This window comes from Pygoscelis adeliae, unplaced genomic scaffold (genome assembly GCF_000699105.1).
Source record: "Pygoscelis adeliae isolate BGI_AS28 unplaced genomic scaffold, ASM69910v1 Scaffold71, whole genome shotgun sequence".
Taxonomy (NCBI): Eukaryota; Metazoa; Chordata; class Aves; order Sphenisciformes; family Spheniscidae; genus Pygoscelis; species Pygoscelis adeliae.
Genome location: NW_008824356.1, coordinates 8,339,704 through 8,346,571, shown reverse-complemented (window position 1 = coordinate 8,346,571; position 6,868 = coordinate 8,339,704). Strand labels below are relative to the sequence as shown.

The 6,868-nt window shown below is 37.1% G+C and overlaps 1 protein-coding gene across 1 annotated transcript in view; it reads left to right on the top strand.

Moving 5' to 3' along the window:
- CEP128 (centrosomal protein 128kDa) overlaps positions 1–6,868 on the top strand; it is a 132,088-nt gene that overhangs the window by 18,795 nt on the left and 106,425 nt on the right. The window lies entirely within an intron of this gene.

Here is a 6,868-nt window from a genome sequence, read left to right as displayed (position 1 = left end):
GTAGATGAGGCGCTTAGGGACATGGTTTAGTGGGCATGGTGTTGTTGGGTTGATGGTTGGACTCGATGATCTTAGAGGTCTTCTCCCTGTTTCCTGTAATTACAGGGTGTAATTATGAGGTCACCTCTGTCTAGGATTTTATTTTCTTGAAACCCCTCACAAAGTCTAAATATATTTCACAGCTCTGCACCACTGAATGTTTGAATCTACTGGCCGATTTCATCTGAGTTTTGGGGAGACTAGGGAATGAGGAGCACAAATGAAAGACCATAATCTCCTAAGTATTGTTCTTTATAAAGTAGGCTACAAGTAGTGTTTATGAGCTGCCTTTGTTTAATCTTCTTTTTCAGGATTAATACTAATTTAATGTTTCATAGTAAGCATTTTATCTACCAGAAAATACTTTTCCTTCTGAAGAAATGTTAACCAATGTGGTACCTATTCCTTTATCCTGAAACAACTTTCTTTAATTAATAGTCAACCATTCTGTATGCCAAGCTCTATGTTACCAAAAAAAAAATCAACAAAAATTTGATGGAAAAAGTGATTGCTTTAAGGAATCAATTTGCTCATAGGCTAAGGTTGGTTCTCTGTTTACTATGTCTTTTGTTATTTCATACATATTTGGAATAGTTTGTGAGGTTGGAAATTTTTTGTTTATGAAGTGACTGATTACATGCAGAAAAAACTTCAGTCTTTGGAGGAAATGAGAGTTGGGCAAATATTCAAACATGTTCTAAGCAAAACCTTTTAAAAAAAGGAAAAGTTGATGTCCTGGTTTCGGCTGGGATAGAGTTAATTTCCTTCCTAGTAGCTGGTACAGTGCTGTGTTTTCGATTTAGGATGAGAATAATGTTGATAACACACCAATGTTTTAGTTGTTGCTTAGTAGTGCTTACGCTAGTCAAGGACTTTTCAGCTTCCCATGCTCTACCGGCTGAGAAGGCTGGAGGTGCACAAGATGCCGGGAGGGGGCACAGCCAGGACAGCTGACCCAAACTGGCCAAAGGGCTATTCCATACCATGTGACGTCATGCTCAGTGCATAAACTGGGGAGAGCTGGCCGGGGGGGGCCGCTGCTCGGGGACTGGCTGGGCATCAGTTGGCGGGTGGTGAGCAATTGCATCGTGCATCACTTGCTTTGTATATTCTATTAATATTTTATTTTATATTATATCAGTTATTAAACTGTTCTTATCTCAACCCATGAGTTTTCCCACTTTTACTCTTCCAACTCTCTCCCCCATCCCACCGGGGGGGCTGGGGAGATTGAGCGAGTGGCTGTGTGGTGCTCAGTTGCCAACTGCGGTTAAACCATGACAGTTGACAACAAAGTGTAGGAAGTATAGCAATATATTTATTTGGCTGAATTAGAAGCTCTGCATTTACTTCAGACACAGAGAGAAAGAACACAGAAAGTGGAAACTAAATTAGATTAATAAGAACAGTCATAAAAAATAGCACGAATATGTGAGAGTGGAAAGGCCACGGGGGTAGATAATAGGATGCACCAACAAAGAGGCATCAGAAGTGATGATGACTCACTCGTAAATACTTCACCATGTCTCAGGGAGACCAAAGCAATTGGTCTGTTCCTTGCAGAAGAGGGGAAACTACTGACACAGCATGCCAAGAAAGCTGATTCCTTTTTTAACATCGATATTTGCCAACAAGTTAAGCTGCAAGTTAGTGATCAGCAATGGGAGTGTAAGACCTCAGCTTAAAATACTGTGTGGGGGGAAGGAAGGCATGTGGAATATTTTGAAATAACTTGGTGCAGATTAGCTAAGAAACTTAAATAACTGTCTGAAATGATCTTAAAACCACTAACGGCTGTTTTGGAGTATTCATGGACAGCTGTGGGGGTGAGTTAGAAAAAATGATCTTGGAATACTGAAAAAGGGCAAATCTTGAAAAAGGAGAAAATAGACTAATTATTTTTCCAGAACTTTTGATTTGTAAACATCCAAGAGCAAACCAAGAAACCGAAGTAGGAGATTTGTCAAGAAAAATTACATTCTTACATCATAGAAGGAATTTACAAGGATGAAGCAGTAGTTTACTATATCTTGATGCAATTTTTTGAGTTTTTTTAGACACAATTTCATATACTGTTCTAATAAGCTTTTCAGTAAAATATGGTAAAATTGAATATAGTCTAAAATAAACACATGACTGTCCAGATACCTGTGTAGCTAGTAAACTGCTTGTTAAAATTAGAGGAGTTAGTGAAGTGAATTTTACGTGTTGGTATTCTTGATCTGGTTCTCTCTGAAATTTTTATTAATAGTCTAGACGATGCAGTATAGAGACGCTTGTTACATTTGCAGGTGGACTTCAGGTATGTTGGAACACAGAACTGAAATCCAGTAATCCAGTCTTGGATGTGGCTTAGAGGATAGAACAAGGTTAATAGATGTAAAATTCAGCAAGGAAGGCTAAAATTGTCCTTTAGGAAAAACAGGTCATTTTAGAGGCAATGGAACGAATAGTCTAGGGAGGCTGTAAAAGTTTTCTGTGAATATTTTTGAGCAAGTTAGATAGACTTGTAGCAAAATCATATAGATATAAAAGGTCATGTGTTTAGCCAGGCAGTAAGTTTGCTAGCCTTTGAAGTCCATTCCGGCCTTCTCTGTGCTCTGTGCAGAGAATATGAGCTAACAATATACTATATATACCAGCTATGGTTTCTTGATAGAGTTGTTTTTTTTTCCCAACAAGTTATAAGTAGCATCAAAATGTTTGGTTGTTTGTTTTGGTTGTGGTTTTTTTTTTTTTTGAAGAGGATTATGTCTAACTCTGAAATTTCTGTGCACCAAGAAATATAATGAATGCATCTTTTTCAGTACCTTGTCAGAAGTAAGGTAACAGTTGTATTCTGGAGGGAGTTGAAAGCAGTCAGAGGCAAGGCAAATCACTTGATATCTTGTAGTTAGTAAAAAGTTACTTTCTTACTCATTCTGCACTAGTGATAACTTGCGATAAAATCTGAAGTTTGCAGGATTCTGAAGCTTGCCTAGTGCTGCCTCGTGTCATGTCAGCTGCTGTGCCATGTGGTTAACTAGATCCCTGTCAGTGAGGAAGTTACTGACCTCTCCTTTTGAATGTCGTCTTTGGGGGTGATGTTACTTTTGGATCTTTTGTCAAGTCTAAATTATACATTTTCTTTCTTAACAGCTTTAGTGTTCTCTTGCTTAACTTCACTTGAAAAAAAGATGTGTGAGAGAGCTGAGAAAGCTTCTGCCTTCAGAAACATGTGGCCAAGATTTTTTTAAAATGTAAAACATGACTTTCATTTGTGTCCTTTAGATATATCTGGAGAAAAGGACGACAGATACTTCCCAGGTTTCAGCAAAGATATAACAAGCTTAATGACAAAGTGTTATTTTCTGTTCCTGCTACACAATATCATTGTTTCTGTTAGCTGCAGTATTTTGTGAATTAGAAGTAACACTAAGTAGTAGTTGTCAAAACAAATACAAATTTTGTGATGTGGTCCTTATTTTTTATGCATTAGTTTATAGTACGTAATTATTCTGGATTATGACTGCAGAGCTTTCATAACTTACATGAAAGAGCATGGTTTGATGCAGTATGGTTTTTTGAGCATCTCCTGATGGTTTTAAGAGAAAATACTAAATTGCAAATTGTAAGCTGGCTATTCATCTGGCTGCGCAAACAAGAAATGTTTTCAAACTTATGTATTCTGTTGTAAAGACAAAGACTGTTTCATTCTTTATACCTGATGTACTCAAGAAGCCCAGAATATAAATGTAACCTTAATTGTGTTTCTGTTGCTACACAACTGTGTGGCTCATGTTTTGCTCCTCCTGATAGTGCTGCAACAATCACAAGGTGATAAACCAGGAACTGACCTATTTTTGCTTCTGACACCCATCCTCAATGTGCCTCTGCTCGGGGACTGGCTGGGCATCAGTTGGCGGGTGGTGAGCAATTGCATCGTGCATCACTTGCTTTGTATATTCTATTAATATTTTATTTTATATTATATCAGTTATTAAACTGTTCTTATCTCAACCCATGAGTTTTCCCACTTTTACTCTTCCAACTCTCTCCCCCATCCCACCGGGGGGGCTGGGGAGATTGAGCGAGTGGCTGTGTGGTGCTCAGTTGCCAACTGCGGTTAAACCATGACAGTTGACAACAAAGTGTAGGAAGTATAGCAATATATTTATTTGGCTGAATTAGAAGCTCTGCATTTACTTCAGACACAGAGAGAAAGAACACAGAAAGTGGAAACTAAATTAGATTAATAAGAACAGTCATAAAAAATAGCACGAATATGTGAGAGTGGAAAGGCCACGGGGGTAGATAATAGGATGCACCAACAAAGAGGCATCAGAAGTGATGATGACTCACTCGTAAATACTTCACCATGTCTCAGGGAGACCAAAGCAATTGGTCTGTTCCTTGCAGAAGAGGGGAAACTACTGACACAGCATGCCAAGAAAGCTGATTCCTTTTTTAACATCGATATTTGCCAACAAGTTAAGCTGCAAGTTAGTGATCAGCAATGGGAGTGTAAGACCTCAGCTTAAAATACTGTGTGGGGGGAAGGAAGGCATGTAGAATATTTTGAAATAACTTGGTGCAGATTAGCTAAGAAACTTAAATAACTGTCTGAAATGATCTTAAAACCACTAACGGCTGTTTTGGAGTATTCATGGACAGCTGTGGGGGTGAGTTAGAAAAAATGATCTTGGAATACTGAAAAAGGGCAAATCTTGAAAAAGGAGAAAATAGACTAATTATTTTTCCAGAACTTTTGATTTGTAAACATCCAAGAGCAAACCAAGAAACCGAAGTAGGAGATTTGTCAAGAAAAATTACATTCTTACATCATAGAAGGAATTTACAAGGATGAAGCAGTAGTTTACTATATCTTGATGCAATTTTTTGAGTTTTTTTAGACACAATTTCATATACTGTTCTAATAAGCTTTTCAGTAAAATATGGTAAAATTGAATATAGTCTAAAATAAACACATGACTGTCCAGATACCTGTGTAGCTAGTAAACTGCTTGTTAAAATTAGAGGAGTTAGTGAAGTGAATTTTACGTGTTGGTATTCTTGATCTGGTTCTCTCTGAAATTTTTATTAATAGTCTAGACGATGCAGTATAGACACGCTTGTTACATTTGCAGGTGGACTTCAGGTATGTTGGAACACAGAACTGAAATCCAGTAATCCAGTCTTGGATGTGGCTTAGAGGATAGAACAAGGTTAATAGATGTAAAATTCAGCAAGGAAGGCTAAAATTGTCCTTTAGGAAAAACAGGTCATTTTAGAGGCAATGGAACGAATAGTCTAGGGAGGCTGTAAAAGTTTTCTGTGAATATTTTTGAGCAAGTTAGATAGACTTGTAGCAAAATCATATAGATATAAAAGGTCATGTGTTTAGCCAGGCAGTAAGTTTGCTAGCCTTTGAAGTCCATTCCGGCCTTCTCTGTGCTCTGTGCAGAGAATATGAGCTAACAATATACTATATATACCAGCTATGGTTTCTTGATAGAGTTGTTTTTTTTTCCCAACAAGTTATAAGTAGCATCAAAATGTTTGGTTGTTTGTTTTGGTTGTGGTTTTTTTTTTTTTTGAAGAGGATTATGTCTAACTCTGAAATTTCTGTGCACCAAGAAATATAATGAATGCATCTTTTTCAGTACCTTGTCAGAAGTAAGGTAACAGTTGTATTCTGGAGGGAGTTGAAAGCAGTCAGAGGCAAGGCAAATCACTTGATATCTTGTAGTTAGTAAAAAGTTACTTTCTTACTCATTCTGCACTAGTGATAACTTGCGATAAAATCTGAAGTTTGCAGGATTCTGAAGCTTGCCTAGTGCTGCCTCGTGTCATGTCAGCTGCTGTGCCATGTGGTTAACTAGATCCCTGTCAGTGAGGAAGTTACTGACCTCTCCTTTTGAATGTCGTCTTTGGGGGTGATGTTACTTTTGGATCTTTTGTCAAGTCTAAATTATACATTTTCTTTCTTAACAGCTTTAGTGTTCTCTTGCTTAACTTCACTTGAAAAAAAGATGTGTGAGAGAGCTGAGAAAGCTTCTGCCTTCAGAAACATGTGGCCAAGATTTTTTTAAAATGTAAAACATGACTTTCATTTGTGTCCTTTAGATATATCTGGAGAAAAGGACGACAGATACTTCCCAGGTTTCAGCAAAGATATAACAAGCTTAATGACAAAGTGTTATTTTCTGTTCCTGCTACACAATATCATTGTTTCTGTTAGCTGCAGTATTTTGTGAATTAGAAGTAACACTAAGTAGTAGTTGTCAAAACAAATACAAATTTTGTGATGTGGTCCTTATTTTTTATGCATTAGTTTATAGTACGTAATTATTCTGGATTATGACTGCAGAGCTTTCATAACTTACATGAAAGAGCATGGTTTGATGCAGTATGGTTTTTTGAGCATCTCCTGATGGTTTTAAGAGAAAATACTAAATTGCAAATTGTAAGCTGGCTATTCATCTGGCTGCGCAAACAAGAAATGTTTTCAAACTTATGTATTCTGTTGTAAAGACAAAGACTGTTTCATTCTTTATACCTGATGTACTCAAGAAGCCCAGAATATAAATGTAACCTTAATTGTGTTTCTGTTGCTACACAACTGTGTGGCTCATGTTAAAATTTTCTATCCACGCATATCCCTAGTGCTAGTAGAAGCGTGCTTCATGGTGAAAGTACGGATGAGAACTTGTTCCCCTCCACATACATCAGAAACTAGTAGTTGAATGGTGTTTTAAGTCTTTCTCGTTTTATCTAAATACCATTTGGTAATAAATATATTGCTTTCTAGTGATTGTTTAAAATAATTAGTTTTAAGGTAGGGAGGAAA